Genomic DNA, 25,102 nt, shown 5'->3' on the forward strand with positions numbered 1-25,102 from the left:
TAGTCCTAGGAAAAATCAGTACTCTATGGTGTTTCTTTACTTTCATAGTATTTTTTTAAGATTTTATTTATTTATTTGACAGAGATCACAAGTAGGCAGAGAGAGACGGGAAGCAGGCTCCCTTCAGAGCAGAGAGCCCAATGTGGGGCTCGATCCCAGGACCCCGAGATCATGACCTGAGCTGAAGGCAGAGGCTTAACCCACTGAGCCACCCAGGCACCCCTGGTATAGAGAATATTATCACACTTTTTGCCAGTGTAATGAGTCAAAAACAAATTTTCATTTTGCCTTGCATTTTCTCAGTCATCAGTGAGGTTGAGCATCTTTACTTTGCTGTTTTTATTTTTTCTGTGAAATAGTCCATATCATTTGCCTGGGTTTTTTTGTTTTTGTTTTTGTTTTTGTTTTTTTAACAGAGAGACACAGCGAGAGAGGGAACACAAGCAGGGGGAGTGGGAGAGGGAGAAGCAGGCTTCCCGCTAAGCAGGGAGCCCAACATGGGGCTCCATCCCAGGACCCTGGGATCACGATCTGAGCCGAAAGCAGACGCCCAACGACTGAGCCACCCAGGCGCCCCCGCCTGTTTTTCTTTTGAGTTGTCTTTTTCTTACTGCTTTGTAGCAACCCTTGATGTAGTCTGGAAACATCCATCAAGGAGTTTGGAAATACTCTCCCAATGAAATTGAGAGAGTATTTCCAAATTCTTTTGAGCATCTGCTATATGAATATGCCCATCGAGGACTGGAACCGAGAGAGAACAGTACACATCGTGTACATCAAGCTCTGTGTGTACTTGTTTAAAATTGTGGCAAGGTCAATTGAACACACACGTGCATACCAGCAATACTGATAAAATGTAACCACTATGAAAAAAATTGTATTTTGGTTCAGTCGGCCTACTTGTCACTTTTTTCCCCCACAAACATCTTATCAGTCCTCACTTCTCTTGGGGTCATGTAGGTCACTGGACTTTTTTCTTGAGGGAATACACATACCAGCACTTCCTATTCTCACTCAAGTCTCTTGTGAATCTTCCTGTGAGGCCTCATCCCACATCTACTTTTCACTGTTGGCCCTGAACTGAAAAGGTAGAGTGCTTTTCTCCCAGGCTGTTTCTCCCTACTGGCTGTCCCACCAGCTTGCTGTCCTCTAGGCTAAATTAAAAACTCACAGTTTTTCTCTGGGGTCAACAGTTCCCAGAATCCCTCAAATGCTGGATGCAGGAGATAGCCTCTTCTTACAAAGGCAGGGCTGTGTAAGTAGGAGGAAGCAAAATAGAGGTGTTACCTTTGATGGGGATGATTATCTGCAAAATGCAATTTTGACAGTTTCTCATTTGCTACTCAGGTTGTTTTCATATTTGAACCAGACATTAAAAGTTTTAAGTTGAAAGGATATTGAAATAGTACCATGTGATAGTATAGATGTTAGGGAGGGCCACTCTTGAATTCTCAGTTCCCTGGCATTTTTGCCCTTCCTCCTTTTCCCTACCACGATGCCCAGTACTGGTTTTAGTGAATTCTGAAAGAGGATCTTGATTCTTTGGATTTGTACCAAGCTGCAAATAGTACCTTTGGCAACATGTCAGAATAGCCATGGTTCTTAACCAGGGATGGACATCAGAATCCCCTGGGAAGTGTCTATTAAACATGTCAAACCTGCTGAATCAGAGTCTGGGTGGAGTGCAGGCACGTGTATTTGGCAAAAGTTCAGGAATGATTCTGATGTGCCCTCGTGACCAGAGCTACTAGTCTATACTAGTGCCATTCCGTGACAAGATTCACTCTGAAGACAGACGCTCAGAGTAAGTGTTTAGAAACATTTTCAGCAATTTCCCAGAGTACGTCTGTTGATTGTAAGTTTGGGCTTGTATTGTGCATATCTTTTCTCATTTTATATTTTACAAAATTATGTATCTTCCAAAACTGTCAAGCTGTGATAGATTGAAATTTAAAAATTGGTCCTTCACAGATAGTTTGAGAAGCACTGTTCTGGGCTAGTTTATCTGTATCCAAGTCAGACAGGTACAACTAAAAATTTTCTGGCTAGGCAGTTTTGTGACCTTAGGTAAGTCTCAGTGACCTCTTCTGGTGGGCTGTTGAGAGGATTAGAGATAATGAGTGTATCTAAAGCACTTAGCACAGTTCCTGACGATATTAAAAGTTATTGGAAACCCCTCATGGAACAGTTTCTAACAAAACCATCTTCCAGCTGGCTGTTGAAGAATACACAGAATCACGGAGCGTGGTGAGTGAATCTTTTTATTCAGCCTCATGTATCATATTCTAACCAAACTAGAGTGCACAGCATGACAGAGATTTGAGTAACTTCCATAAGCTATACAACCAAGAGTAAGGGGCTTATGGGCCATGGCAGTTGCAGAGCCAGCCTCTGGTTAGCAGACTTCCTCTCAAGCTCTCCTTGTCTCCTCTTTCATATTCCCCTTCCCCATAGTCCTTTTCTCTATTCACCCCCCACCATCCCAACTGCTTTTTATTTCTTAAAAGCACAGTAATTTTTGTTCCTGTTGGAGGGTAAGGAGGGTGGAGGGTGGAAATTTCTGGCCACTTTGGTCTGGCCTCCCATTCAAGTATCTAAAAATAACCAGATCATTCATACTGAGCCAATTAACCTCCTGCTGACATTACTCCTGTGTCCTTGTCATGCTAAAAGAACATCTATCTGTCCCTTTTTGAGTTATATTACAAAAAACACCTTTCCTTTAGCTTCACCTTGATAGTTACCATTATCGTTATTTCTGGGAAAATCATCATGTCGTAGTCGAATACAGGGGTTTTGTAAGGTGCCAGCAATTTTGGATTGAATTCTGACTCTGCTGCTTATTAGTTGTGTGGCTTAAGGAAAAAGTTATTTTTTTAAAAGTATCATAATTACTATTAGAAGCAACAAAAATTTGAGCCCTTTGGTCTAACCTGAATATTCAGAAAGGTAGAATAAAGTCAAAGGCTTTAACAAACCGTCTTTTCTTGCAGGATCCACAGGTCTTTTGGATGACAGCATAGACCGCTGATTTGGTCTGGCTTTAATTCTGAACTCCTCTGGTTAGGGTTTTTTCATTCAAGGCAATGTGATTTAAAATTCCTCTGTCCCCAGTATTTCCTATAAACCAGAAGTTAGGCCTCGAATCTTGATTAGCTCAAATTAAAATTTATGCACATCCTTCAGTCCTCAGCTCAAATGGTGCACTCGTTAGGTCAGCTCTTCCCATTATACAGAGTCATATTCTTCTGTGTTTTTCTTTCATAGCGTTTATCACAAGTTATTTCTGGATCTTTGTGCTTTGTTTTGTTTTGTTTTTTTCATGAATGTCTTTCTCACTTACTAGACTATAAATTCTTTGGAGGCAGGGACGATGTTTGTATTTGTTTACTGTTGTATCCCTACAACCTAGCATGGTACCTGGATCCTTTAGCAGTTGGTAAATATTTATCAGATGAGAAAGGGTGCTATTCATTCATTAATCTCCTTTAGGGCAGGAAGTGTCCTGATGGCTGTGGCCTCAGTATGTAGTTGGTACTAGTCCCTCCACAAGATTTTGTTGCATAGGTACACAAGTCCTATTGGTATGAGAAAGAAGGGCAGGAAGATAGGTCTACAGAGAGGCCAACCAGATGGAAAAATAGATCTCTATCACCTGTGAACTGTTCTTGCCAGAAGTGTTTAGCCTGAATCTATCAAGCCTCCAGCCCTATCTTCTAGTTTATAGGAAATAAAGAGAAGAAAATTTGGTAACACTGTGAGGAAGCAGTCAGACAAATCCAGAAATTGTAGAATATTCTGCAAGACTACTGGCCTAGACAAAAGGTCATCAAAAGAAAAAGAGGGGAAGATTATCCTAGATTAAAAGTGAGAGATTGAGGAGACATAATATCCAAATGTATTATATGTATTGATTGGATCCTGGTTAGAAAAAGGTAATTACAAAAGACATTTTTGACTACAATTGTAGAAATTGGAATATGGACTGTATATTAGATGATACTTGGGAATTATTGTTACTTTTCTTACATATCTTCTGTAGAAAAATGTCCTTATCTTAAAAGATGTATGATAAAATTTTTAGGGATGAACTGTCATGATGTCTGCAACTTATTTTTAAATGATTCAGCAAAAATAAAATACATATATAGATAAAGCAAATGTGGTCAAATACTAACAACCACTGAATCTGGGTGGAAGATATACAGATGACCACTGTATGATGGTTTTGTTTGTTTATAGTTTATGAATTGTGGAGGATCAGCTTTATTGAGGTATGATTTATATAGAGTAAACTTCAAAATTTTAAGATTTATATACTATAAAGTTTTATGAATTTTGACAAACACATGCAGTCATGTAACTAGCATCACAGTCTAGATCTAGAATATTTTTATACCCTCAAAATTCTCCCTTACTTATTCATAGTCATCCCCTTATCCTAGCCCCAACCTTGGGCACCACTGATCCATTCTCCATCATTGTAGTTTTGACTTTTCTAGAACGTCATATTAATGCCCTTGAGTTTGCTTTAACTTAGTGCAATATTTCCCTGGCTTTGCTGTAACAAAGTACCACAAAGTAGGCAGTTTAGAACAACAGATATTTATTATCTCACAGTTCAAGGTGTCAGAAGGGCCACGCTCTCTGGATAGCTTTGGGGAGGAATCTGTGCATACCTTTCTCTTAGCTCCGGGCATCACCAGCAATCCCTGGCATTGCATATCTTGCAGCTGCATAACTCCACTGTCTCCCTCTGTCATCCCGTGGTGTTCTCCCTATGTGTTGCTTCTGTCATTGCATGAGTTCTCCCTGTGTGTCTCTTATAAGGACACCAGTCAGTTGGAGCAAGGGCTCACCCTATTCAAGTATCTTAACTAATTGTATCTGTAATGACCCTGCTTTTATTTCTTAATTTATTTATTTTATTCAATATTGTTTCTGTAATGACCCTGTTTTTAAATAAGTTCACTATTTGAGGAGTTTAGGGGTTAGGGCTTATTTTTTGATGGAGAAACACAATGGAGCCCACGATGTCTAGCATAGTATGTTTGAGATCCATCCATGTTTTCTTATGCATCAGTAATTTGTACCATGTTATTGCTATTTAGTATCCCATTGTATGGATGTACCAAAATGCTTATCTATTTATCAGCTGGAGGACTTTTGGTTGTTTACAATTTTAGTCAATTATCAGTAAAGCTGTTATAAATATTTGCATATGGATTTTTGTGTGGACACAAATTTTCACTTTTCTTGGGTAAATATCAAGGAGTGAGATACTTAATTCCTCCATAAAAGACTGCCAACCTTTTCCAAAGTGGTGGTACTGTTTTCCATTTCCATCAGCAATATATGAGAGTTTCTGTTCTCCACATTTTTAACAAGGCTTGGTGTTGTTAGTTTTTCTGATTATAGCCATTTCAGTGCATTATCATGGTATCTCATTATGTGTTTTAATTTGCATTTTCCTAATGACTTATGATGTTCAGCATCTTTTCCGTGCTCACCTTCCATTTGTATATCTTCTTTGAAAAATGTCTGTTCAAGTCTTTTGCCCTTTTTTATTAGGGTATCTGCTGTCTTATTGAGTTGCGTGAGTTCTTTTTATATTCTGGATGCAAGTCCTTTATCAGATAAAAATATTTTCTCCCAATTTGTGGCTTGTCTTTTTCTTAGCAGTGTCTTTTAAAGAGCAGGAGTTTTTAATTTTGATGCAGTCCAGTTTATTTTTATGGATTCTTTTGATTGTCATTGTACATGTTTTCAACTTTTCTTTGGGTTTGGAATTTTTCTTTTCTTTTTTTTTTTTTTTTTGGCCGCTGAAGAAATGAACTTTTTATAATAAAAAGGTGGAAGAAAAAGGAAGGCAGAGACAGCTTTATAAAAAAGCAAACAGTTATGAAAAGGCAAACAATAACAAAAAGAGAAAGTTCTTTTTTTCAGTCTCCCAGTTTACTCCTTCTCGCCCTCGAGTACTGCACAGATGCATCCCTTTCAAACCCTCTGTTTCTCCTTCAACTTTTTTTTTTTTTAAGATTTATTTATTTGAGAGAGAGAGAGCACAAGCGTGGTGCGGGGGGCAGGAGAAGGGGCAGAGGGAGAGGGAGAGAGAGTCTCAAGCTGACTCTGCTGAGCAGGGAGCCCCACAGACCTCAAACTCATGAGGTCACCTGAGATCCTGAGATCACAACCTGAGCCGAAACCAAGAGTTTGTTGCTTAACCGACTGAGCCACCCAGGCACCCCTCTTCTTCAATTTCTTATTTAATCAATCTCTGAGAGTTAGCAAGAGAGGGTGGAATGCTTCCAGAACATACCAGAGTTCATGACAGGGAGCTTTAGACCTGTTCTTGGATGTATCCCTGAGGCTGGAGTGATAATGACTCAGACTCCTCAGCCTCAGCAACTAAAGTTCATTTTGGCTGTAAAATAAATACTCAGTTCTCATTAAAAGTAAACTCTGAGATTGCAGAGGGTCAGTCAACTCTGCTCATCTCTGGGGTCTGATTCGGTGCTCCCTCAGCCATTATTCAACCTCAGGCAATTGCCAGGCCCCCTGCCTCAGCCAGACGTGGTAAGAAACTTAATGAAGCTGCAGAATCTGTGGCCTGAGAGGTAGCCTGCAGGATAGCAACTAGTAACTATTCGTCTTGTTGCATGTAGAAGTCCCCCCCAAAAGGGGATGAGGAATGGGAAATTCCAACCTCTGAACTGGCTTTCTCTACACCTGTCTTCCACCTTCCTGCTATATACACCTGCTACACATATCTCTCCTGGGCAGAGATTTGTCTATCAAATCCTATTTAGAGACTGTTGGCCTCTTCTGCAGCTCACCATCTCTATGATCCTTTGGAATTGGTTCCAGGGGAAAAGAAGAATCTAGGACAGACTCCCCTGTAAGGTGTTTCCAATGTAGTAACCCAGGTAGAGAAAAACCTAAGACATTTTTTGGATTCTATGTCACAACCCTCTGGTTTCTCCTGTTTTCCCTGCTGCTGCACTTACTCTGCCAAAGAGAAGAAAGTTGCAAACAGATAGAAGGTTAACTCAGTTTGGGTCCTAATTTTTTTATTGCTGGCCTGAACCTATATCAGAAGTCCTGGGTTGGCCCTGTAATAAATTAGACTCTGGATGATCTTTGGAACAGGTCCTTCTGGACGGTCTTTGAAAGACACCAACCTACCTAAAACCATTTTGGGTTTTAAGCCCAACATTGTGTCTAAAGTAGTCCAGAAGTAGGCCTATTCCCGGGAGAAGGTACCACTCTTCATCAGGGCCCAGCTAGCCTGGAACCCTGCTGGCTGCCTTCAGTATATGGGTGATAGACAGATGGAAAGGTCCAGTCCCCTCCTGGTGGTTTTTGTGTGTCACTGGCTTCACAAAGTTTTTGCCTTGTAAACTAGTCATATCCCATCTCATACCTACTTCAGCCATGTTGGGGTTTCCCTGTGGCCCATGTTCTCTCTTCCCTGGTCAGCTTCAGGTACTTCCTCAGCACCACCAGTTCCTGATCCCGCAGCACCTACCTTGGACAGCCAATCTCTACCTCATTATCGGTCCACGGATGCTGCTCTCATTTGAACAGCTGATGTTGGCACAGCACTTTTAGAAAGCACCGTTAGACACAATCTTACTTAATGCTCACCCTAACCTTGTGAAGTAGGTACTAATATTCCCATTCCCTGAGGCTCAAAGAGGTCAGGTGACTTATCCCTGATTGCACGGCTCATTTTGTGAGGGACAAAAGTGGGCTTCAAATCCAAGCCCTTCTAAGGAAAGTAAGATATATGTCTGTATTTGCTTTTATAAAACATCCACCTGTTGGGAGAAGAGCACCGAGTGGTAGAGGGACAAGAATGCCAGGGAAGCTTCCTACTATATACAATTCTGTGAACTGTGTTACTGTATTATCCATTTAGACAAATAGAAAAGCTTGTCCCTGCCTTACTTCTTTAGCCCGACCTACTGACTCCTTTGTCAGTGCCCAGCTTAATAAGCCACACAGCTGAGTTGACCAAGACAATGTACTACTGCAAGTGGCAGTATTTGGGGTTTAAAATTCAAGTAGCGGTTTCAGTCTTCTATCATGAATCCATTTTACATGACCTAACATATCCATTCTCCCTTGGGGGGAAAAAAAAGATTTATTTTCCTAGTCCAGGCAGACTAGCCCCCAGTTGTCTGGGCAGTGCACCTCCACCAGCCTGCTAGGTTGCTAAGACAGCAGGGAGGCATAGCACATCCAGTGTTGGCAACGGCCACAGGGGATTTGGGATGATCTACTCTTCTGAGAATTCTTCGGCAGGCTGGGGGATTTCCCCCTCTATCAGATTCTTGGTCAGATCAAGAGTCAAGCTTGAGGGGTTGGGACTTCCAGAATGCCAGAATAAGGAGCTCAGCAGACCTTCTCTCCAGCAATCTGCAATTTGGTAAAAATTCAAGTCTCTGGAAATTGTCCTAAGGGCATACTGCAGATGAAGAAACACTCATCCAAGAAAATCTACTAAATCTCGGTAAGAACAGAAAAAGGCTATGGCATTTGAGACATGAACAAGCTCCTCTACCCCTTCTCCCAGCTTCACAGTCTAGAAGTACTACGCCAGGCATTATACTCCATACAAGTACAGCCAAGAAGACAGAGGCTCCTCCCCAGAATCTCTCAGTCTGGGATCACAGTTTAACCCCAGGATGGACAGGCTGCCAGTTTTCTCACCCCTGTCCCACAGCCTCTTGTTGCAAAAGCTCCATAGCAGGCAAACAAAGAAAAGAGGACCGGGTCTCCCCTCCCCCGCTCGGTCTTCACTCATAGAAACTGGATCACTAGCACATTGCTGGAAGGAATATAAAATGATAAAGACACTCTGGGAATCGGTTTGGCAGAGTCTTAAAAACCTAAACATAAAACTACCAAACAGCCCAGCAATTGCAGTCCTGGGCATTTATCCCAGAGAAATGAAGACATATGTTCAAACCAAAACCTGTATACACATATGTGTATAGCAGCTTTATTTGTAATAGCTCAAAACTGGAAACAACCCAGATGTCCTTCAACAGGTGAATGGTTAAACAAACTGGTACATCCATACAAGGAAATATTCTTCAGCAATAAAAGGAAATAAATTATTAATCATGCAACAATCTAGATGAATCTCTAGAGAATTATACTGAGTGGAAAAAAACAATCCCAAAAGGTTATATACTCTTCTCGAAATGACAAAATTATAGAAGTGAAGGACAGATTGGTGGTTGCCAGGGGTAAGGAGGCGGGAGGGGCAGGAGGGAAGTGGGTGTGGCTATAAAAAGGCACATGAAAGATCAGAGAGACAATGGAAATGTTCTGTGTCTTGACTGTATCAATGTCAATATCCTGACTGTGATATTGTAGGACAGTTTTACAAGATGTTACATGGGGAAAACTGAGTAAAGGATATACAGGATCTCTCTATTTTTACAGCACTATGCAAATACACAATTACTTCAAAACAAAAAGCTTAATTATTTGAAAATTGGAAAAGATTTGAATAGACATTCATCCAAAGAAGTATACAGATAGTTAGTAAGCACATGAAAAGATGCTCAACGTTATGAGTTATTAAGGAAATGCAATTCACAATGAGACAAGATAACTAAAGCAAAACCAGACAATAAGTGTGGAGGATGCAGAGAAATTGGAACCTTCTTACACTGCTGGTGGGAATGTAAAATGGTTCAGTCACTTTTGAAAACAGCTTGGCAGTTCTTCAAAATCATAAACTTAGAGTTATCATATGGCCCAGTAACTCTATTACTGGGAATATACACAAGAGAAATGAAAATATAGGGACACCTGGGTGGCTCCATTGGTTAAGTGTTTGCCTTTGGCTCAGGTCATGATCGTGGAGTTCCAGGATCCAGCCTTTATCGGGCTCCCTGTTCAGCAAAGAGTCTGCTTCTCCCTCTGTCCCTCACCCAGGTCATGTTCTCCCTCTCTCTCTCTCTCTCTCTCTCAAATAAATTAAACCTTAAAAAAAAAGAAAATAAAGATTCACCAAAAGCTATTTTTCAGCAATAAGAAGGAGTGACTGGTACATGCCACAGCATGGATGAGGCTTGAAAGCATACTAAGTGAAAAAAACCTGTCCTAAAAGACTACATATTACATTTAAATTTATTACATTTATAATTACATTTATATTTATATGAAATGTCCAGAACAGGCAAACCTATAGAGGCAAAGTAGATTGATTAGTGGTTGCCTGGGGGCAGTCTGTGTGACTGCTAATGGGTAGAGGATGGAAATGTCTAAAATCAACTGTGGTGATGGTTGCACAAACCTGTGAACTGACTAAAGAACATTGACTTTTATACTTTAAATGGGTCAATAATATAGTATGTGAATTATATCTCAATAAATCTTAAAAAAAAAAAAGAATTGAGCTTGAACCCATCTATCTCTTCTGAACTATTTTTTTAAAAGACTTTTTACTTGAAAAAAAAATTTAAGTTTCAGAAAGTTGCAAGATTCACCAATTTTTGAAATTCTGCCTGTTTTTAAGATCAAATTCCGTAATCAGCTTTGGGTTGATATATTCATCGACTTTCTCTGTAGGTCTTGGTTTTGGATTGTGTTGTTTACTCTATAACATGGTTCTCATTTAGGGCATTTGGCCATATTTGGAGACAGTGGGGCTGCCACTGTCATCTAGTGAGTACAGACCCAGGACAGTGCTAGGGCAGCACGCCCAGCGAAAACTTATCTTGGGGTGCCTGGCTGGCTCAATCTGTAGAGCATGCAACTCCTGATCTTGGGATTGTGAGTTCAAGCCCCACGTTGGGTGTAGACATTACTTAAAAATAAAACCTTAAAAAAACAAAAAACAAAAAACCAAACTTATCTGGACTAAAATGCTAACAGTACCAAGACTGAGAAACTTGCTGTACTCTCTTAGTGTATTATCAAAAAGAGAAATGTTATAGTCTGATCAAAATAGTCTGGGGATTTTACTCACCAGTTAAGGTTTTGGAGCATAGTTTGTATATCTCATATGGTTTATTTATTAGTCTTTCAATTGGTTCTCCCACCATAAACATTTATTTGCCTATTGTCTAAGAGGGCAGGAGCCAGACATAAAGTGCTACAGCATGAGCAGCACTATAAACTAATGGGCACTTAAGTATTTGGAAAAGATGATAGGGCTGCAGCTGAGAAGTCAGGTGGCAGCATTAACATGGCCCGGGGTGGGTGGGCAATAAAGCCTAGAGCTTGGGAGATCTGGGATAAACCACAACCACAAAACTTAGAGAATCCAAGAGAACATTTCAAACATATCTTCTTGCTACTGTGTTCCCTTCATGAAATGGCGGCACTGTGGCCATTTTCCAGAGGCCGAGTGGTTGAGGGGGTTACTAAATGCTAGACTGTGCCCACATGCAACTGGCCAAGGCTGTTCAGTGGATATTGCTCTCCTACTTACCCATGATGGACCTGTGCGGGGTTTCTATGATCTCCAGAGAAGAAGGAAACCACAAAGGGAAGCTTAGGTCTTCTGAAAACCTTTTGCATAGAAAGTTAAAGCTTTTACCCACCATTAAATAGATATATATTCTGTCATAGGACTTGGATGTGTATATGAAAGGTTGCTGGTCATGAACTCCAGGATCCATTATTTCTGCATATTCCCAGAATGTCTGAGAAGAGTCTCCTATGCAAAGAGGGCATTCAGTAATTTTTAGTAACCATTTGGATGTCTATTATGTTCCAGGCACTGTAAGAGGCACATTAATGGACAAGAGAGACAAGGTCCCTAACCTTAGGTAGCATATATTAACAAGAGTACCTCAATATGTATTTATTCTTTAGTTGATTTTTCTCTCTGAAAAACTGGCTTCATCACATCTTTGCAAATTATTGTCAGAAAGTTTTTCAAATGAATAATGCTTGTCTATGGGAGCAACAGAGGGACCATCTGTTGAGTTTTCTAGGATTAATAGCCATCAGCTGGAGTCATAGACTACTGGAAAATACTTTTTAAGATGTTTATTTAAGTGGATAAGCCACTAAAAGCTCAATAATTGAAGAACAAAATAGTGAAATGGAAAATAAGGGCATATAAATTGAACCTAAAATTTTGAAGACATCATATGGGAAATTCAAATGATGGCTTTCTAAAAGTATTGTTGCATCTGAGTATTAGAGGCTAAGAGCATTTTTCGTAAAGCAAAATATAATTGTTGTGGATGATAAATACAAACCTGGCCATATCTATTTTTTTTTCTGTTCCTTTTAACTAACTAGTTTTGGTTCTGTTGTTCCTTTTTGTTGTTCTGTTTTATATAGGAAAATATTTTAATTTTTAAATTTCTTCAAAGCCTTTTTGGAATAGGGTGGGGTATAAATAAATACTTTTTAGCAAAATCAGAGCAGAGTATAGACAATAGATGTCCCCTGGGGTGAAGGTCAGGAAGGGAAGGGGTGGAGAAAGGTATGCCAGGAAGGACAGAAAGTCCCCTGATAGTATTATTCCTCTATGTGGTCCTGAGCATAGTGTTCTGTGTCATTTCAAAGTTGACTTTTTTTTTTAATAGAGAGAGGAGGGGCAGAGGGAGAGAAGGAGAATCTTAACCAGGCTCCACGCCCAATGTGGAGCCAGATGTGGGACTCCATCTCACAGCCCTGAGATCATGACCTGTGCCAAAATCAGGAGTCAGACACTTAACACTGAGGCACCCAAGTGCCCCTAAAACATTATTTTTTTAAAGCTAAATATTTTGGGGTGCCTAGGTAGCTCAGTAGGTTAAGCATCTGCCTTCAACTCGGGTCATTATCCCAGAGTGCTGGGATCAAGCCCCTTGTCAGGCTCCCTGTGCAGTGGGGAGCCTGCTTCTCCCTCTCTCTCTGTTTCTCCCTCCCCCTAACTCCATGTACCCTCTCTCTCAAATAAATAAATAAAATCTTTTAAAAAAAGCTAAATATTTTTGATATATCAAGGTCATCTACTCCTTAGATTACTGAGATTCAGTAACTGCACAGTCCGTACTCACAGTTCTCAGTAAATGGAACTTAATGCCCTAGGCTTAATACAATAGACAGAAGCTGAGGAAAATGAGAACTTGGATGATAATCTAGGACTCTTCTTTAACAGCTACTAGAAAGAGATAGGATGGTCTCTCAGGTTGAAAATCAGTTTCATTTTGCCATAGGTGGGCCTTTGTTAGCTTTGTCCTATTTCTTTGCAAAACACAGGCAGAATCTGAACCTCTTTTTGGAGACCCAGAGAGTAAATGCCATTCTTTTTACCTGGAGTTTCAAACAGCCAAACTGGATCCAATAAATTCTTTCCTCTACCCCTTCACAGAATTGTTGGGTTTTTGTTTGTTTGTTTGTTTGTTTCCCTTCTGAACTCCATGGAGATTTCCTTGACACAGGTTTCTGTTAGGGACTCAGGGTTTATTATCCAACACCCGGCATTACTGATGAGCTCACAGGGTTTGTCAGAATGACTTGGGAGGAACTGGCATCCTCTCCTACTCTGGTTTTGCCTTCCCAGTCCTTGTACGTAAGCTGGGTTTCCTCCATATGCAAAGAGCCTAACCTGGAGCTGGGCATTCAGGCAATGTTAGCCAGTAGGTACTGGTTCAATTGTTTCAAAATATTTATGGCTTTCCAAAAAAAGTATGTACACATCTGTCAGAATGACTGAGACAAAATTAGTGATAACACCAAATGCTGGCAAGGATGCGGGAAAACCCAATCACTTATAAATCACTGGTGAGAATGTAAAATGACACAGCCATTCTGGAGCCCAGTTTGGCAGTTTCTTACAAACCTAAACATGCCCTTACCATATGACCTAGCAATTACACTCCTTGAATATTTATCCTAGAGTAATTAAAAACCTGTACTCACACAAAAACTTGTACATGAGTTGTTTATAGCAGTTTTATTCATAAAAGCCAAAAAGCAAAAACAACCCAAATGTCCTTCAACCAGATGAAATGGTTAAACAAACTTGAGTACTTCTACATCGTGGAATACTATGGAACAATAGAAAAGTAACCGACTACTGATACACAGAACAACTTAATGGATCTCAAGGAAATGATATCAAGTCCAAATAAAAGCCTATCCAAAAAGATACATACTGAATGATTCAATTTATATAATATTCTTAAAATAACTAAGTTTTAAAAATGGAGAACAGATTAGTATTTGCCAATGATTAGGAATGTAGGGAAGAGGTGATGGATGGAAATGGGTATAACTGTAAAAGGAAGCAAAAGAGATCCTTGTGGTTCTTTAACTCTTTTGTATCTTGACATAGTGGTGGATATATAAACCTATTCATGAGATTAAACTGTATAAACATTCAAATTAGTAAAAAGTTAAATCTGAGTAAGATTGGTGGATGTATTAATGTCAATATTCTGGTTTAATATTGTTTTGCAAGCTGTTAGCACTGGGGTAAACTGGTAAACAATACATGGATATCTCTGAATTCCTTCTTTCCCCTTCCTTCCTTCCTTCCCTCTTTCCTTCTTCCTTCCTTCCCTCCCTCCCTCTTCCCTTCCCTCCTTCCTTCCTTCCCTTTTTTCTTTCTTTCTTTCTCCCTAGATTTTATTTATTTATTTGACAGAGACATAGCAAAAAAGCACAAGCAGGGGAGCAGTACAGGGAGCAGGGAGCCAGACATGGGGCTTGATCCCAGGACCCCGGGACCATAACCAAAGGCAAGGTAAAGACAGATGCCTAACCAACTAAGCAACCCAGGCGCCCCTCTCTGTATTCTTTCTTTCTTCCTTCTTTTCTTCCTCCCTCCGCCCCTCCTTGGAGAAAAGTCTGATTCTAGGAATGGGACAGGAAATTTGCAGTTTGATCTTAGAGCATCTTGTAGTGCCAGAAAGTAGTAGAGTGCCAAAAAAAAAAAAAAACCAAAAACCAACCTCATAGTGATGGTCATATGGGGACATAGGGGCCAACTGGATGAGCTCATAATGGCCAAAACTGGAACAATGTGAAAAACACAGTGAATAAAATAGTATTGTATTGTAACCCTAAGTATAAAATAAACATTCATGACTCCATACAGATAGAAGTAAGTGATTAAGTAAATACATACAGTGAGGATATTAGATATATCTCCCATGCAGAACTGCAAATAATTGATGTAGATGTTCTACCCTTAAGGGTGAGAAATATAATTCCTCATTCCTTAAATATGGGCTGTGCATGGTGACTTTCTTCCAAAGAATATAGTATGGAAAGAAAAAAGAGAGAAAGTTTATAGTAGAGAATTCTGACAACTCTATCCCAGTCAGCTGATCAAGGGTAAGTAATGTCAGTAGTGAGAAGTCATGTTGATAGTATGTCCCCTTGATAAGATGTGATGATTATGGTGCCTCTTGTCTTTGGTCTTCCTCCCCAAAACACATTTCCCCAGTCTAATCATGAAGGAACATCAGATAAATCACAGTTGGAGGACCTTCTACAAAATATCTCACCAGAAGTCCTTAAAACTCTCAAGTGTTGTCAAAAACAGGGTAAGTCTGAGTAATAGTCCCAGCCAAAAGGAGCCTAAGGGGACATAACTGCAAACATCATATAGTATCCTAGATAGGATCCTGATACAGAAAAATGGCATTAGGGGAAACCTGAGGAAATCTAAAATGCGAACTTAGGTTACTAAGAATGTATCCAGATTGGCGCATTAATAGTACCATACTAATGTACTAATGAGAGATGCCAATGGTAGGGGAAACTGGGTGTGGTGTATATAAGAACTCTCTGTACTATATAAATAATAAGTCTGTACATCTAAGACTGTTCTGAAAATAAAAATTTATTTTAAAATAAGGGAAATAGACTTGTCCCCTCTACCACTCCCAGGGAGAGTTCTGGTACAACTATGCCGGGGCTAGAGGTACCTTCACACTTTGGCCTTTGAGTTTTCTCTCTTTACCCCTACCCTCTGCAGTGTTTGAACAGAGGACTTAGTGCTGAGACTGTCTGATTGTCTAAACCCATGAGGAAAATGGTGGAAAATTCACTATCATCACTGCCAGAAAGAGTGATTTATGGCTTTACTCTTGAGCTCCCCATTTGGCTTTATACTATATCTTGTATGGACTCTTATTCCTGAATCTTGACTAGACTCCTTAGGCTTAACCTTTTGGCCTAAGAAATACTGAGCACTTGCATTGCCTGTTTACCTCCTACAGTAATCACCTATGTACTTTAATTTGGAGTTTACATGATGAATACCTCTTTAGTCAACTCCATTCCTATAGGCACAGATAACTATGCTAAAAACCAACAGCAGAAGAAATACCAAGAGGCTATCTCAGCATTAAGAGCATCGCTGTTAGTGACATAAACCAAATATTCTTTTTTGCAGCCAAAGACCTTTACACCAAATACTGAATTGTATGTAGACATACTGACACCCGGTATTTATTTGTGATCTTTGCTATAATGATTTTGACCATAATTATTTTGACTATCTTTTATTAATATCCAGTATCAAGATGTTAAAAAAAAAAAGTAAGTTGAACTTCTCTCTCTTTTATTTTTTTTTAAAGATTTTAGTTATTTATTTGACAGACAGAGATCACAAGTAGGCAGAGAGGCAGTCAGAGAGAGAGGAAGGGAAGCAGGCTCCTTGCCGAGCACAGAGCCCCATGCGGGGCTTGATCCCAGAACCCTGGGATCATGACCTGAGCTGAAGGCAGAGGCTTAACCCATTGAGCCACCCAGGTGATTTAGTTCTGCTAATATTGAAAATGTTCTTAAATATTAGTTATTAACAGAAAGAATAAATAAAATGCTGTATTGCCAAAGAAAAATGAAAAATTGAGAATGAACTGTGGATACATGTAACAGATCCCTTAGATCCTAAGGGATTATGCTGAACGCTGAGTGAAAAAAGCCAACTCAAAAGGTTACATTTATGTATTATGTAGCAATTTATATTAAATTTGGAATAACAAAATTATTGAGATAGGAAACAGATCAGTGGTTGGCAGGGGCTAGGGATGGAGGAGAGGGAGGGCATGAGTAAAACAGGTAGCAGAAGGACACCTGTGATAATGAAATAGGTTTGTATCTTAATTGTGGTTTTATTTGCATGAATCTCCACATGAGGAAATTGCATAGAACTACATGCAGACACACACACACGCACACACACACACAAGGGCATGTACAACTGATGAATTCTAAATAAGCTTTTTGCATTGTACTAATATCATTTTCTTGGTTGTGATATGACATACGGTAATACACCACTGGGTGAAGGTAAATGGAATCTCCTATCAAATATTTAAAGGCATTAGCTGCTGCTTTTATTCATTCTGTTTTAAATTGACATATAATTTATATACCACAAAGATCACCCTTTTGAAATGTACAATTCAATGGACTTTGGTATATTCATTGTCCAATTTAGTATATTGGTCACATATATGTAACAATAACCACTAATTCTAAAACACTTTCATCACCACAAAAGAAACGCTATCCTCAGTAGACACTCCCCGTTTCCCCCTCCTTTATCTTCTAGAAACTACTAAGCTACTTTCTGTCTCTGTGGATTTGCCTATTCTTGAAACTTCACTTACATGGAATCAATACAATGCTTGTTCTTTTGTATCTGGCCTTGTTCACCAGCATGTTTTCGAGATTCATCCACACTGTAGCATGTATGAGTTTTACATTCCTTTCTGCGATTGAATAATATTTCATCATATAAATATACCACATTTTCTTCATTCATTACTTAATGGACACCTACGTGGTTTCTGCTTTTTGGCTATTATGAATAATGTCACTATACACATTTATGTACGGGTTTTTTGAACATATGTTTTCAGTTTTCTTGAGTATATACCCATGAGTGGACTTTTTGGGTCAAATGATAACTCTCTTTAATTTTTTGAAGTACTGACACAGTTTTCCAAGATGCAGCCCTATTTTACATATCCACCATCAGTGTATGAGAATTCTGATTTCTCCACATCTTCGCTAACATGTTATTGTCTTTCTTTTTTATTATATCTATCCAAGTGGATATGAAGTGATATCTCATTGTGGTTTTGATTTTCTATTTCCTTTTTAAAAAAGTTTATTGTTTATTTGGGGGAGAGAAAGAGATTGAGCATGAGCAGGAGAAGGGACAGAGGAAGAGGGAGAGAGAAAGAATCCCAAGCAGATTCCCTGGTGAGCACAGAGCCCCACCCAGTGCTTGATCCCATGACCAGAGATCAGAACCAGAGCCCAAACCAAGAGGGGGTTGCCTAACCTACTGAGCCACCCAGGTGGCCCTGATTTTTTATTTCTTAATGACTCAATTTCAGTAGCTTTTGTCTTTCTAGGAATTTATCTATGGCATCTGTGTTACCTAATGTTGGTATACAATTGTTCTTAGTTTTTGCTTACAGTCCTTTTTATTTTTGTGAAGTTGATAGTAACGTTCTCTTTTATTATTGATTTTAGTAATTTGAGTCTTCTTTCCTTTTATCTTCATCAATCTAGCTAAAGGTCTATCAATTTTATTGATTTTTCAGGAACAAACTTTTGGTTTTACTGATTTTCTCAACTGCTTTTCTATTCTATATTTCATTATTTCCTCTCTAATCTTTTTTTCTTTCCTTCCTCTTGCTTTGGATTTAATTGCCCTTCTTTTTCTAGTTATTTTAGGTGCGAAGTTAGGTTACTGATGTAATATTTTTTTTCTTCTTTTTAAACAGGCATTTATGGCTCTGTATATTTTTTGCAACTCCATGTGAATCAAGTATTACTTCAAAATAAAAATTTTAAGAAAAAGTATGTACTTCTGCTCTGCCAAGGGAGCTGTGTGTGGCGATGACTTGGCCATTGTATCTATCCTCAAGGAGGTTAGTCTAGTGGAGCAAACTATCAACAGAATGATCTGGAAGGTGAGGAGATGCTGCTTGCTGCAGAGATGAGAGAAGACACTGAAGAATATCCAGGAAAACCCTCACAAAGGTACAATTGAGGGCTTGTATGAATTGAAGAGCTATGCTTCTACCACGGGAATTCCATTCTTAGGCCAATCCCTGACAAGGTTGTCACTTCTGTCTTCTCAGATCTTCGGGTACCACAGCTGAAGCCATTTGGGACAGGGATGGATGCACACCCTGATTAAGGCTAATATTCCTAGCTGACAGCTTTTCTCTGCAGCTCAGAATTCTTAGAGATACCCTATCTCCTACCAAGTCATTCAAAATGTTCAAAATGTAGCTACTGACTTCCTTTATAAAAGGAAGAATGGTGTTAAAACAGGAAGGGAAGCCTAGAACATTTGTTGGGGTTACTAATAATGAAAACATTTCAAAGAGTTCCCATATACCTTTAACAAACCTCCTCAACTCTACCGAACATTAACACTTTGCTTTGGGGTTCTAACACTCGTTTAATGTTTATTTTAAATCTTTTTAATTGGACAACACATTCTTTTAGTTTATAAAGAGAAATAGTACAAAGAGGTACAGAGATGGAAAATCTTGTTCTTGCATCTACCCTTTCTTTATTTCTTTCCTTTTCTTTTTTCTTTTTTTGAAGATCTAATTGACTTTATTAAGTGAATCATGAATTGGGCAGCATCCCATCTAGCCAGTAGACGGAGCCCACCTCCTCTGCCCTTTCCAGCCCACAAACACTTACAGGGGACCATCTGTGTTTTTCTTTATGCAAACATAAACAAAATATTTTCATACCTCTATTTTTCTCCTTCTTCCTGCCCCCCCCAAAACCAGCATCCTATGCATACTCTTCTGGACTTTGCATTTATCACTTAACAATGTAGCTTAGAAAGATTTCCAAATCAGAACATAGTAATGCTTTAAAAAAAGAAGAAGAAGAAGAAGAAGAACTTCAGCCCCCTGCCCTCCAGTGTCACCTCAGACATTGCTCATGTTCCCTCTCTTTCCTGTCTAACCTCAATTGTTTGAATCCCAAATTCCCCAAGCATAGTATGTTCTCTGTGCTAACAAGCTCAGGGCTTACATAGACCCCAGGCTGTGTGACTGGAGCAAAGCCACAAACCCCCTGTGCCATCAAGACCACAGGGACACATTCAGGAGCAACAGCAACAAGGTGATGATTGCCTCAGCATGAGCGACACCCCAAAGAGATCACTCTGGGCCAAGGAGGAGAGATGATCTGGAACTAGGCTTTGTTGCCAAGCAACCCCGGAGGGGATGAAATTAACTCAGTCTGTTTTTCATGTAACTGCATCTCAAATGAAAGCTGAGGCCAGAGTTGATCCCATGCAAAATTAATAATCACCACATGATTCTTTCTTTCAAGTGGCTGTTGCCGAAAGACAGGGAACTAAAAAAACCAGTATACCCCTCTTTAAAGGGGTAAGGGGGGGAGAAAGAGAACAAATACATACAGATCCCATGTTTTTCCATTTGAGTCTTAGGTAGGAAATCAAGCCTTTCTCTCTTAGACTGCTGTTGACTCTCCCTGGTAGGAAACCTGCTTTAAAACCAGATCCCAAGTAGACGAGATAATACGTACCAAAGAGCCAAGGGAGGATATTTTTCCTAGTCTCCTTTTAGTCTCCTTTTTTAGAAAATTTAAAATGCACGTTTCCCCATTAGTATGTTCAGGGAAGATAAATTATCATAAAAATAAAAATAGCCCTTCCACCTACTCTCCTTAACCCAGCACTAATGGCTGAAAGAGGAGCCCAGCTTGATATGCTCACTAACTCTTTCTCTTCAAGGGCTTATCAAATTTAAAAGGCAAAAATGACAAAAAAGAGTGGATTCCCCCATCTGCTGCCCCCTACTTCTGCTGCATTAATTTGGGTAAATTACCTGTGTGGTCAGGGAGGAGCAGTGGCCTTCTCCCCAAAAGAACCTTTGATTATTATTTTGTAGTTGTGCCATAAAATGTAATTAAAAATAAAGCTTTTTTTAGCCAAAGAAACTAGTTTTATCTGAGAAGGAAAGCTTTCTTGCCCAGCAGAAGGTGAGACTTTGTGGTGGGCAAAGTAGCGACCAGTGGTCTTCCTCACTTAGCACTTATGGAATGTATTTGCTGGTGTTGGGACAGGATATTCCCTTGTTCCCTTTTGCCACTCCACCATGTTCACCGTATACTAGGCCAGTTTGAGCAAGCCTCCTCCTCTGTGAAGCAATGAGTACCCGCGGACAGAGTGGGGCAGAATGTGCTGGTACACAGAGAAAACCAGAGAGCGAAATGTACACAATGGATTTTGGGAAACTCTGTCAGTGAGGGTCTCAGCAGGAAACAGATGCTATATTCACATTGGATGCTTTGAGTAGCTTTTAATAAAGGGGTTTTTTAGAATGGTTGGTGGGGAAACCACAAAAGACAGGTATTACCTGGGGCTGATCACTCTGGGTTGGGAGTCACTCCCATGCCTCAGCCTGCAGAGTGAGAGAATTGGCAGGCAGAGGGATGGGATAGAGCAGGCCACCTTACACAGTGTAGCTGTCAATCGGGGGAAGGAGAGCCCTACATCATTTGCCTCCTTCCCTCTGATTTCTGGCAAGGGCTCACCATATGCTGAAACCCACTAGAAGTCAGAGGATCAAGAAATCCTTGAATGTAGAAACGTAACACACAGAAAACAGGAAATGCTAAATCTAGCTTCATCTGCCTGGCTTCTGGTCTATTCATTCATTCAACCAGCACCTACCGATCGGTGATTGTGCAGGCACCCAACTAGGAGACGCAGCAGTAAGCAAGGCAGCCCTCATGGAGCAGACAGTCCCTCTGGCCACGTCAGGCCTAGGCAAAGCTGCAAAGTACATCCAGACTGAACATTCAAGATCACAAGCCCTCCAACGTGTACCATGGTTATTGCCTGACTTTTCTTATCCCGCTTCCCTCTTGGTCAGGAATAAAGATTTTCTTGTTCTATGTGTTAATTCCAATTTAAATAAATCAAGAGGGGCACCTGGCTTGCTCTGTTGGTGGAGCATGCAACTCTTGATCTCAGGGTTGTAAGTTCGAATCCCATGGGGTGTAGAGATTACTCAAAAATAAAATCATAAATAAATAAATAAAATGTCAAACAAGCAAAAAAAAAAAAAAGAAAGAAAGAAAGAAAAAAGATTCTCTTGTTACCATAACTACTGGTAGCATGTCTGAGTAGGTGCGTGTTAAGGCATGGGTGTTAGAAGGGCACTTACAGAGGAATCCAGAAGAAGGAAGATAGCTGGGCCTGAAGCAAGACAGGAACAGAGGTAAAGTCAGGTCACAGGAGTTTCTCTGCAGGGCATGGCCTTCAAGCAACCAGCTCCTACCCATGTCTGCCCTCTGTCTCCTCCATGTGCATCCAGATCCTAGCTCTTCTTCCTGTAGGTTTGGCTCAGCCCATCTTTCTATGCTGGCCCACTGAGGCACTGCCTAGCCTATGCAGGTGGCCCTTGGCCTAACCCCCTGTCCCCAGCCCAATAGTGGCCATTCCTGGGTTAGAACAGCTTGGTGCTATCTCTGAGCAGAGCGCTCGGGGCGGTGGGGGGGAATCTCCCCTCTTTAGGAGACCCTGGCTATTGGCAGAGCCCCTGGCTGACATTCCCAGGGCCCCCACTACTAGATGGCAAACTCTTAAAGGTCAAGGATCTGAGTCTTACATTGGTTTTCCAGTAGCACATGGCATTGTTTCTTTTAAGTCAGTCACTCAGTCACTATTTACAGAGTAGACTGGGCATAATAACCCCTAAGTTGCAACTAGCTACCTCAACTACATCTGTTCTTGGGAATCTTAAAGCACAAAGCCACTTGACATTTGTTGAGAAGGACTTTGTTGATCCATAGGCGGCAAAGCCAACCTGTGCTAGGCTGATGAATAGACACACTGGCGAAGTGTGCATCCTGTTGGGGACAATGGCTCCCTTTTTCCTGAAATGCCTCCCAGCTGTGTGTGGACAAGCCAGGGCTAGGCTCAGTTCCTTGTACTAAGAAATCTCTTAGTGCAGCCTGAGAGCAAGTGAGGGCACTGCCTTCCTGCTATGGTAACTCTCTTGTTCCATTTCAGTGATATGAGCGTACTGACCTTGTACAGAGAGACTGACGCCATCACCTCTTCCCAGAACAAAGCTAGCCCTTCTGATGGCGAGCATCGTACTCCATGCTGTGAATCAGAGAGTTTTCCTTCCTGATTGTTTTGAGGGATAGGATTCCTTTGGCTGATAATTGGCAGTATGAGCTAGAGTAAGATTGCTAGTAGAAATGTTTATGAGGGGCGCTTGGGTGGCTCAGTTGTTCAAGCATCTTCCTTAGGCTCAGGTCATGATCCCAGGGTCCTGGAATGGAGCCCCACATCGGGTTCCTTGCTCAGCGGGGAGCCAGCTTCTCTCTGTCTGTGTGCGCCTCCTCTTGCTCGTGTTCCCCCTCTCTCTCTTTGTCAAATAAATAAATAAAATCTTTTTTAAAAATGTTTTTGCGCTGTCCTACACTTCTTGCCTAGAGATTTTAAGGCAGAAAACAAATGTTTCCCTTGCAGGAGCAGTTGGCACTTTCCACATGGCATAGCTTCTAAACTAAATCCACCAGTCCTTGGGAGACTTGCTTATCCAGAGACTCAGCTGGGTAACAACTTGAAACAGCAGGGTTGACCCTTAGGACAGGGGAAGGTTTTAATTAACTTCATCTGAGAACTTTCCAAGGCCTTTCAACTGTTTTTAGAATGTTGTGTTCTAAGCTATAGAGGTTAAAACCTCCTTTCTCTGGCATCTAAAAGTACCTTTAGAAGCAAAGTAAGAACAGCTTTTGGCCTCTGATACCACCACACATCACCCAGGCCTGAACCTGCCACCGAAGAGGAGAAACTGTCTCTGGGGTCTTCTTAGGGCCAGAATGGCATGTTTGACCCTAGACATGAGGACCTGGAGGTCTTGGAACAGACTGCTTGATTGCCATCAATGCTCGAGTAGGCTCTGGGTCTTTTCCCCAATGCCTAGGACTTTGGGAGACAGCCGGTGAATGTAATGACCAACTGGGCAGTATTGAATATCTAGAGAGAGGAAATGGTACCATGAGGCCTGGGCTTCCTGACATCTTAGAGCAGAAATTACTTGTTGGGACTAATGGATCTAAAAAAGTCAAGGGAAAGGGCATAAGAACTTTTTTTCCACCTGAAAGGATGTGCTGTACCTTTTCTCTTTTTTCTTTTCTTTCCTTTCCTTTTCTTTCCTTTCATGGTCCTTTTGACTGGAGCCTTTTGACTGGAGCCAAAAGGCAAATGCTTAAGCAACTGAGCCACCCAGGCATCCCAGAAATAGTCACATATTTTAAGAGTGAGCACCATGCTGTATCTTCCTTAGTCTTGCTTGTAACAGGAACTCAGGTACTATTTCATTGAAGTGGTTCTCCACCAAGTCACATGACTTCACCCATTCCCCAGTGTTCATTTTCTCTCTGGTTCTGTCCTTTAACTGATCTCCCATCTCACCAAGTCAAGAAAATGCTTTCATTGTCTTTTCTATGCAAGCTGCTGCCTTGCACAGAAGTTCACTTATAAACCACCAAAGGAGAACAGGAAGGGTAGGGAAAGAATTGGTTTCACCTGGCATGACCTGATTCTAAGTCAAACTGGCAAAAAGCCTGTTCTACCCTAACTCTTCCTTTCCAACTCCCCACTCTCATTTAAAAATGAACAAACAGGGGCACCTGGGTGGCTCAGTGGGTTAAAGCCTCTTGCCTTCGGCTCAGGTCATGATCCCAGGGTCCTGGGATCGACCCCACATCAGGCTCTCTGCTCAGCAGGGAGCCTGCTTCCTCCTCTCTCTCTCTCTCTCTCTCTCTCTCTCTGCCTGCCTCTCTGCCTACTTGTGATCTCTGTCTGTCAAATAAATAAATAAAATCTTTATTAAAAAATGAACAAACAAATATTAAAGAAAATTAATGTTTTCTGATTATAAAAAAAATAAATCCCATTTGGAAAAGAGAATAAGACACTCTTCTCCACCCTAATACATTTAAAAAATTAATTTCCATGGTGAATTTCTGAAGCCATGCTTGGTTCTTCCTTTCCAGGGGTTTCCAGCCGAGGCAAGTGAGTAAACCCCTCTATCTCTGGTCCTTGATTCCATAATTCCATCGTGGTGCCTGTTGCCCATTGAAA

The 25,102-nt window shown here is 40.6% G+C and overlaps 1 protein-coding gene and 1 pseudogene across 1 annotated transcript in view; both read left to right on the forward strand.

The window, feature by feature from the left end:
* The window catches only part of LOC111148075 (copper metabolism domain containing 1), a 268,820-nt gene extending 249,256 nt beyond the window's left edge, over positions 1–19,564 (forward strand). The window contains exon 4 of the mRNA XM_022504464.1: positions 18,723–19,564. The gene's annotated coding sequence lies outside the window, so the exon portion shown is untranslated. The remainder of the gene's footprint in view (positions 1–18,722) is intronic.
* LOC111148076 lies at positions 15,003–16,530 on the forward strand (annotated as a pseudogene).
* Positions 19,565–25,102: the final 5,538 nt, after the last annotated feature.

The sequence above is a fragment of the Enhydra lutris genome, unplaced genomic scaffold (assembly GCF_002288905.1).
Source record: "Enhydra lutris kenyoni isolate GAN:26980312 unplaced genomic scaffold, ASM228890v2 scaffoldscaffold18, whole genome shotgun sequence".
Taxonomy (NCBI): domain Eukaryota; kingdom Metazoa; phylum Chordata; class Mammalia; order Carnivora; family Mustelidae; genus Enhydra; species Enhydra lutris.